Raw genomic sequence first — 8,180 nt, 5'->3', positions numbered from 1 at the left:
CACTGTTTATTAGATGAAGTATAAACCTGGCCTCCATCCCAGCGCTTCAGGCTGTGTCGCCATGCTGGCCAACAGAGGAGACGTCAGGTCTGGATGGGCTGGGCACCAGCGAGTCACACTCGATCCTGAACCAGTTGGTAACTTTGTACATTCAGCACCTCTTCTCCAATCCCTTCTCTGCGCTGGCTTCGGGAGGAAAATGAGCCAGTTTGGGCTTCATGGTCAGTTGTGTACTAGAATCCTCTTCTTGTCTTAAAATATATTAAGACATTAAGGGTTAAATGACTTGAGCTCACCTTCCCATGACTCCTAAGGTGAAAAAGACTCTTCCCTACTTTAGGTAGCTACCTAAATGTTCTGATTAGGGAAAACTCTTAACAGCCTGGAGTTCATTCAGCATCCACTAGGGCTGACTGAGCATCCTGGCAGTGACCGTCAGGGAGAGATCAATAACTGCACCGTTCAACCTCCCGCCCACGCCCAAACGCTGCCAGGGTGCTCTCCAGGAAGCACAGGGGATCTGCACTGAATGCGTCAGGCATTTAGAGGAAGGAGGGCACAGGGCTGGCAGTGGGTGGGAAACCCCTCCAATGAGAATTGGTACCTGAACCGGGCCTTAAAAGAGGAGTGGAATCTGACGGAGCCAGGTGGCTGGGGATGGTGGTCCACCCTAGGGAAGGGACCTTAGCAGAAGGACAGAGAGGCACATGCGCTTGGAAGATGGGCCCTGCCCATCTGAACAGAGACAAGCAGACCCGGGAGTGGGGCGAAATGTCCCGCCAGGTGTGTCGGCTCTGAGTGCCAGCTTAAGGCGTCTGGATTCTAAACCGAAATGTGTCCACCAAGCAACAAAAAATAGCAGAAGAAATTGTACTGAGCAGAAACTGAAAGCCAAAATAAATAAGAAAAGTTAGTCGGAAAAACGTTAGATGGCTTGAGACACAGAACAAAGACCATCAGACCTTGAAAGAGCCTCCAACGTCATCTGGTCCAAATGCCTTGTTTCCCAGATGGGGAAATTTCAGCTGAAATAAAATCAAAACCTGCCCACACGCACCCAGCTGATAAATGGAGAAGCCAGAGCGAGAGACTAGTGTGGTGTTTTTCACCCCCCTTAATAAATTCAAATCTCCAGACTCAGACAAATCACATCCCAGGTTGCTCAAAGAACTCCCAGAACCATTGTCAATAATCTTTGAAAAAGCATGGAGAATAGCGAAACGGTTAGCAGACGAGGGAAGAACAAAGTTGTCCCAATTCTCAGAGAAAGGGGGAAAGGGGCACATTATAAAAACGATAAGCCAGTCAGCTTGACAATTGTCCCTGGCAGAATTCTAGAACCGAATTTTAAAAAGCTATTTGCTCCACAAACATTATTATAATAATAGAAACGAAAGGGGAAATAACCCACAATTTGACCACTTTAACCCATCAACTGAACAGATTATTAAGCAGACTCTTTGTAAGTCTTTAGAAAAGCAGAGCTCACTCAGCGCCAGCCCGAAATCTCAGGAAACAAAACATGTCTTCGTTTATTCCTTTTTTGATAGGGATATTAGACTGGTAGAACGAGGAGGCATCAAAATCGTCCTTGCTTTCAGCACGGCGTTTGACAAGATCTATCATAACCTCCTTGTGGGTGAGACGTGAGCTGGCTCCCGGCCAGTGGGAACAGCCCGGCTGGGCTGAGAGTGACACCTAAAGACTGCTGATTAGCGCCTCCATCAGCCTGGAGGGAAGCTAAGCGGTGAGCCGTGGAGGGCTCTCTCTGTTACACATCCACTTACAAGTAGTTTTGTCTGTGTCTTAAAGGGGATGCCGATCAGACTGTCACATGCCATGGACGGGGGGGAGAGACAGCATGAAGGATTAGAGTATTGATAGTAACAGTAATAATCACGGCAAACACTTACCGAGAGCTTGCCCCATCCTGTGAACTGTGTTATATTTACTTTTCCCACGAAACGATCACATTTAAATTGTACCACCCTAGGAGGCAGGTAGCAATGTTCTCTCCATTTCAGAGATGAGGGAATTGATGCTTTGAGATGAGGCCTTTGCCCAAGATGAGAGCTCAGGAGGGGAGAAACAGAATTTTCAATCCAGGTGTGTCTGTCACCAGGGTCTGGTGGAAATGACCCAGTGTAACTCTGACAGCTCACAGCTGTGAGCTTAAATCCTGCAGCCACAGGGCTTAACACCTGCACTTTACTTTCTTTTATTTTTATAAAACCACAAATTGATATTTTACTGGCATATATTTATGCTACTTCAAATTTATAACATTTATTAATTATAAATACAATTGACAAATATCCCAAGGTTTATTTTTTTTAAATATATTTTTATTGAAGTACGGTCAGTTCACAATGTTGTGTCAATTTCTGGTGTACAGCACCATCCTTCAGTCACATAGGGACATTCATGTATTTGTTTTCATTGTCTTTTTCACCATAGGTTGCTACAAGATATTGAATATAGTTCCCTGTGCTGTACAGTATAAACTTGCTGTTTATCTGTTTTATATTAGTTAGTATCTGCAAATCTCGGACTCCCAATTTAGCCATTCCCTCCGCTCCCCAGCCCCCCTACCCTGTAACCATGAGTTTGTTTTCTCTGCCTGTGAGCCTGTTCCAAGGCTTATTTTACTTCATAGAATCTTAAATACTGATAACTGCTCTACCAACTGATTTATTTTTTAAATACTTTTTTTAAACTGAAGCATAGTCAGTCTACCATGTTGTGTTAATTTCCAACTCCTGTATTTTAATTCTGAAAATCAGTTGCATAGACAGAGAGTGAGCCAGTCTGACTCACCACATTCACGGGAATGACCTGGGAGTTTGTCCACAGGCTCCAAAGGGGAAACAGTGAAGAGAGTTAACCAAACTTCGGCTGCATTCAGAGATGCCTAGAGCTTAAATCAAGGCAGCTAATGGTCCTGCTGGCTCTGTGATCAGAACACTTTTTTTAAAATTTATTTTTCACTTATGTTTTTTAATTTATTTTTTGGAGCGGCAATTAGGCTTATTTATTATTTATTTGTAACGGAGGGACTAGGGCTTGAACCCAGGACCTCGTGCATGCTAAGCTCACACTACCACTGAGCTACACCCTTCCCCGCAGAGCACTTTTTTAAGGTGAATCAGATAAAGGGAAGCAAGACAAGGACAGAAACACGTTATGTGAAAAAAGGTTGAAGAAACGGACAGCGTTTGAGGCTGAGAGACGGCCTGACCATCGCCTGTTTCAGGAGAAGGCGTGTGAGCGGAGGCCCCCGCGGGGTCGCCGGGCACCGCGCTCCGGCTCGCGCCCAGGGCGAGCGTTCTAACTACCGCGCCGTCCGGAGGCGTAGCCGGCCGCCGCTCCGCGTGGCCAGCTTGCCGCGCGTGTGAACAGACTGGACCAGCCCTCGCTCACGCGGGAGGCGTCACCGCAGGAGCAGAGAGGGTGGCCGAGACCCCGGGAGCTCCCTTCCAAATCCTAAACCCCGACCCCACTTAGATGTTGGCTCATCAGAGCTGGGTTAGTGGTTAAAATGGAAACAGTGAATTATTCATCAGATGATCCACCGAATAATCCTCGGACAGACCCGGATGTGTTAAAGCAATACGGTTTGCTCCTCCTGCTTTAATTCCTACTTTAATTTGAGGCTCCCTGAGTCCGTGTCCACCTCATCTGTCGGGCAAAGGTCCACCCGTGTCCGAATAAGCATCTAGTACTTATCACCGCTGATCGCAGTGCCCACTTATGTCCCTGACTGCAAGTCTCTGTTTTTGGCCCCACAGAGATAGGAGTTTTATCATTCTTTATACTTACTTTTACTCCTAAAGACATACCGTTCTGTTTTCATTCAGTCTTGGCCATCTGGTTGATTTAGGGTAAAGCAGTACAGTTAGATCATTGCTGCTCCAGAAAGCTATTCTGAAATGTGCTTGACCAAAGCTGATCTTGGTCATCCAGAAACAAAGGAAATCTCTGGCTTATTAGAAAGTTTCTGCTCACATTTTTAAAAATCAGAGCCATTCTTCCCTGTCTGCCAGCGCCATCTAGTGGTGACATGGGCACATTCTTTCCCAGCTGGGAAATAAAAACCCAGTTTTGAACAATCTATGAGGGACCACCCTTCCTTTCTGGACCCCAGAATTTTGGGATTGGAAGAAACCTCTAGGGGCCAAGTATTTAATATTCCTGTATCATCCAGGCAGGCCTTCCCCGAGATATTACCTAGAGATGCCAGTTTTCAGTCTAGTCCTTAGAGTAAATATTAATCCAGGAGGCCAGATCTCCCAGGAAAAATGAAAATGAACAAATTGAATGGGAGAGATCACAGTGATTTTTCCTCTCTATTTCCCTTTCATTTCACTTTTTTTTTTTTTTTAAAGAACTCAGGGCAGTTTAAGATGACGAAAGGCCTGTAAGCAGAGACTTGCAGAAATGCTCAGAAACAGCCTCGGGGAGTGTGAAAAGAAGATGCAGGGAAACGCACAAACAATTTTTGCGACGTGGTTGCTGGGCAGATCCGGCCCCACTCTATGCCGATGATAAGACTCATCTTAAAGCCATTTCCTACGTCATCCACTGGGCTTTGAAGAGAAGGATTTTATGTGCATTCCTGTTGTAGCTTCAGGATTATGCAGGATCAAGGATAATGTTAAGGACAGTCTATCAAATAAAAATATTATAAGCAGGAGACCAGCATCATCCCAAGTGCTAAGTGGAGATGGAGAGGTTTGGACTGGATGATGCTGAGAAGCGTCTTCTGCTCTGAGAGTTTCTTATTCTGTGATTCGAAGCCTTTGTGTCGACACAAAAGTGACCAGGAGTGCTTTTGTGTCAGGAGATCTGACCCATGGGGCTCAGGATTTGGCAGGTTAAGAGCTCCCTTGTTGCTTTAGGTGCACAGGTGAGTCAAAAAGCAAGGTGATCTGGACCAGGGATCTGATCGCTCAGCATTCTCAGCTGCTCCCTGTCCTTGGCATTCTTTGGATGGTTTGTATATTTAACTCATACATTTATCAAGACTCTCACGTGGCTCTTTTTCATCTCCTCCAGTAAATGAACCGTTCCTCAAAGGCACACAATGTATCTTTTGCTCCCTGTATCTCTGGGCATCTTGGCTGATGTCTCTGAGCCCAGCATCTGACTTCTCTCCTTATGACGTCAGACCAGGGGCTGTGAGAGCTGGCAGCAACCTTGGGTTTACCTGGTCCAATGATCTCATCTTTTATATGAGAAACGGAGGTCCCGAAAGCATGTGGCTTGCTTATTATCACTCGGCTAATGAGAACCAGCACTTGGGTCAGCCCCTGACGCTCTGGACATTAACATGGTGTGTCCCATAGTGGCCACCTCACCCCCTGCTGGGGGCCGCCACCCCGGAGCCAGGAACTGCTTCAAACTCACCAGTGTGTGTGAACACTGCCTTCTTCTCCACAATATGTGTGTGTTTGTCTTAACATAAAAATGTTACTATTTGTAAGGAAAATTGGTCTTGAAGGTATAATGGGAAAGAATCTTCCTTGGCATAATGCTGTAAGCCTTGGAGTCAAAACAAAATTGTAACTTTTGTGCTTGGAGCTGAGGAAGTGAACATTTTTCCGTGGGGGTTCTCGGTCCCTGAGGAGACAGGTCAGATGGTAAACCAGGGAGGGGAGAGCCAAGATCCTAGCCTTTTAAACAATTAATTGTTTTAACAGACTTATTGAGATATAATTCATATACCATACGATTCCTCCACTTCAGCTGCATTATTCAGTGGGTTTTCGTAGAAAAGTGCTGTGTCTCGAGAGAACAGGATAGAGAAGGTGAGAAGAGTGGAGACAAACACACGTCCCCACCCAGCGCCTGCTGGAGTAGAAGGCAAGTTGGTGTCTAGTTTTTAAATGCAGTTTATGCTCAGTCCTGTCTCCTTGTGGTCTGTGTTATTAATCACAGAAGCACCCCTTCACCCCCGCCCCTACTAAACTGAATCTATCTACCCATAAACTCTCTCCATAAACCTGCCTGTTCGTAAACTGTCTGTCTAGCCATTTATCCATTTACCCATAAATCTAGCCATAAACTATTGATAGACATTTCTTTGATTTTCTGGGCAGAAGCAACGGACCCCAGTGATGAACTTGCAGGAAACAGCAGTTCTCGGGGTGGTGGGAGAAGGGGCAGAGGCCCAGGGAGAGGGCGATAAGCCATAAAGCAGGAAACAGCAGTGGCTTCTTTCTAAAGATCATAAATTTATCTTAGGGGAGTTACTTGAATTCCAGTTGCAACTGGGCAACCAGGGCTGGTGTCAGAAGTGGGAGAATTGAAACCATGGAGAGTGGTGATCAGGAGCTCTGAAGCCAGGCACCAAGGGCTGGATGTCCCTGGACAAGTTCAGTGATCTCTCTGTGCCTTACTTCCTTTGTCTGTAGAAGGGGGTGATGAGAGTACCTGCTTTGTAGGGTTGCCGTGAGAACGATGCTTGTTAATGTGCACAGTTTACAACAGTGCCAGGCGCGTAGTTATACCGGGCCCTGTCCCATCTGCGCCGCACCCCCTCCAAAAACACACACACACACACGCACGCACGCACGCACGTGCTCTCCTTAGGAACTCCGAAGCAGCTGTTCCCTCTGCACGGAATACTCTTGGCCCAGATGTCATTAGGCATTTCCCCCCGTACCTCCTCAAATGTTACTCTCTCAGGGAGGACCATCCCGAACCTTCTCAATACCCCCTACCCCTATCTACATTTTCTCTGTGGCTCATGTCTCCCCATAGCATCCTATACAATGTGCTTATTTATTACATTGTCTGTGTCCGTCCCCCCAACCCAAAGCCTGCCCACCCACCACCTCGCCCAGCACGTAAATTCCACAAGGGTGGGGATTTTCCTCCAGTGTATTCGATGGTACCTCCTAAGAGGCCAGAGACAGCTTCTGGAACATGGAAGGCGCTTGCTGAATATTTGCAGAATGAGGAATGGAAGAGTGGCAGCTCACAGTGGACAACCTGGTGGATAATCTGCCGTGGTTTCTCCATCTCCCTCGGGTGCGCTCCTTAGGGACCGGCGGAAGCCCGCAGGTCTGCAGCGGCCCCAGAGCAGGCCGTGCCCCTCCCGCGGCCCTTTCCACCACTGGGGGCTTGCACGTGTCTCCTCCGCTCCTAATTTTTAAAATGACTTCTTAGGGCTGGGCCTTCCTGCTTTCCGCTTTTCACCCCAAAGCTGCACACTCTCTCCTAAGCCGTGTATGTTGTCCTTTTCCAGAGCATCCCCTGTAAGTCCTTGTTCACAGCGTGATGACTGAAGACGCTAAGTGGCATTTCTGGAAGGAGAGCCCCAGCCAGGAGCGTGGCGGCCCAGCGCCTTGTCAGACTCGCCCGTCCCCTAGTGAGCAGGGCCACACCCCGCCGCCGCGGCCGGCCGACTGCTCCGACTGCAGCTGTGAGCTGCATGCTGATGCCCGCGCCGCCGCGCGGGCTAATCGGCAGCGCGTTTGCAAGGGAGCCTTGCCATTTCGTGGGAGGGAATTAGTTAGCACTTCATTTTTTTTTTTCCGGTTGAATTTAATTCCTCGTCGTGTTTCCTAATTAGGAAGGTTTACGGGATTCATTTTGATGTTTTGAAAAAAAAAATTCTTTCCCGGGAATGCTCATCTCGGCTTCAGCGAACGTTTCATCTCCTCATTCCCGCTCTTGACCCCTGCCGGGCAGCTAGCGCGCCAGACCCCAGCGGCAGGGCTGAGTCTGGGCTGCCCCACTGTTGGCTCCTGTTCAGGCTGAGGCTGGGTCTTTACATCCAGGGCCGCTGGGCACAGATGCAGCTTTTTCAGCCTCACTCCTGGACCCTCTCTTGGTCCCTGGCTCCCCCTCTGCGCCTCTTCCGGTCTCCCGCCGCCCCTTTCTGTCCAGTCCAGCCCGTGTCCCATATGCACGCCTAGTGCCCCCTCCCCATTTCTGGCTGTACATGTGGCCTTTAAAAGCAAAAACAGTTATAAAAAGAACATTCAAACAATAGTTAACACTATATCCTGCACCCCACCACATGCTTGGTTCTCCTTTCTCTTTCTGTTGTCTTAGGGGAGATTATTTTCTCTACAAATTTACCTGGCCACCCTCTTCCTTCCCCTACTGTCTTCTCCATGGATTATTTTCTTGCGTTCCAGAGGTGAGAGAGGTCTCCTCTGCTCCTTTTTTCC

This window comes from Camelus bactrianus, chromosome 34 (genome assembly GCF_048773025.1).
Source record: "Camelus bactrianus isolate YW-2024 breed Bactrian camel chromosome 34, ASM4877302v1, whole genome shotgun sequence".
Taxonomy (NCBI): Eukaryota; Metazoa; Chordata; class Mammalia; order Artiodactyla; family Camelidae; genus Camelus; species Camelus bactrianus.
Note: the sequence above shows the minus strand (reverse complement) of the source record.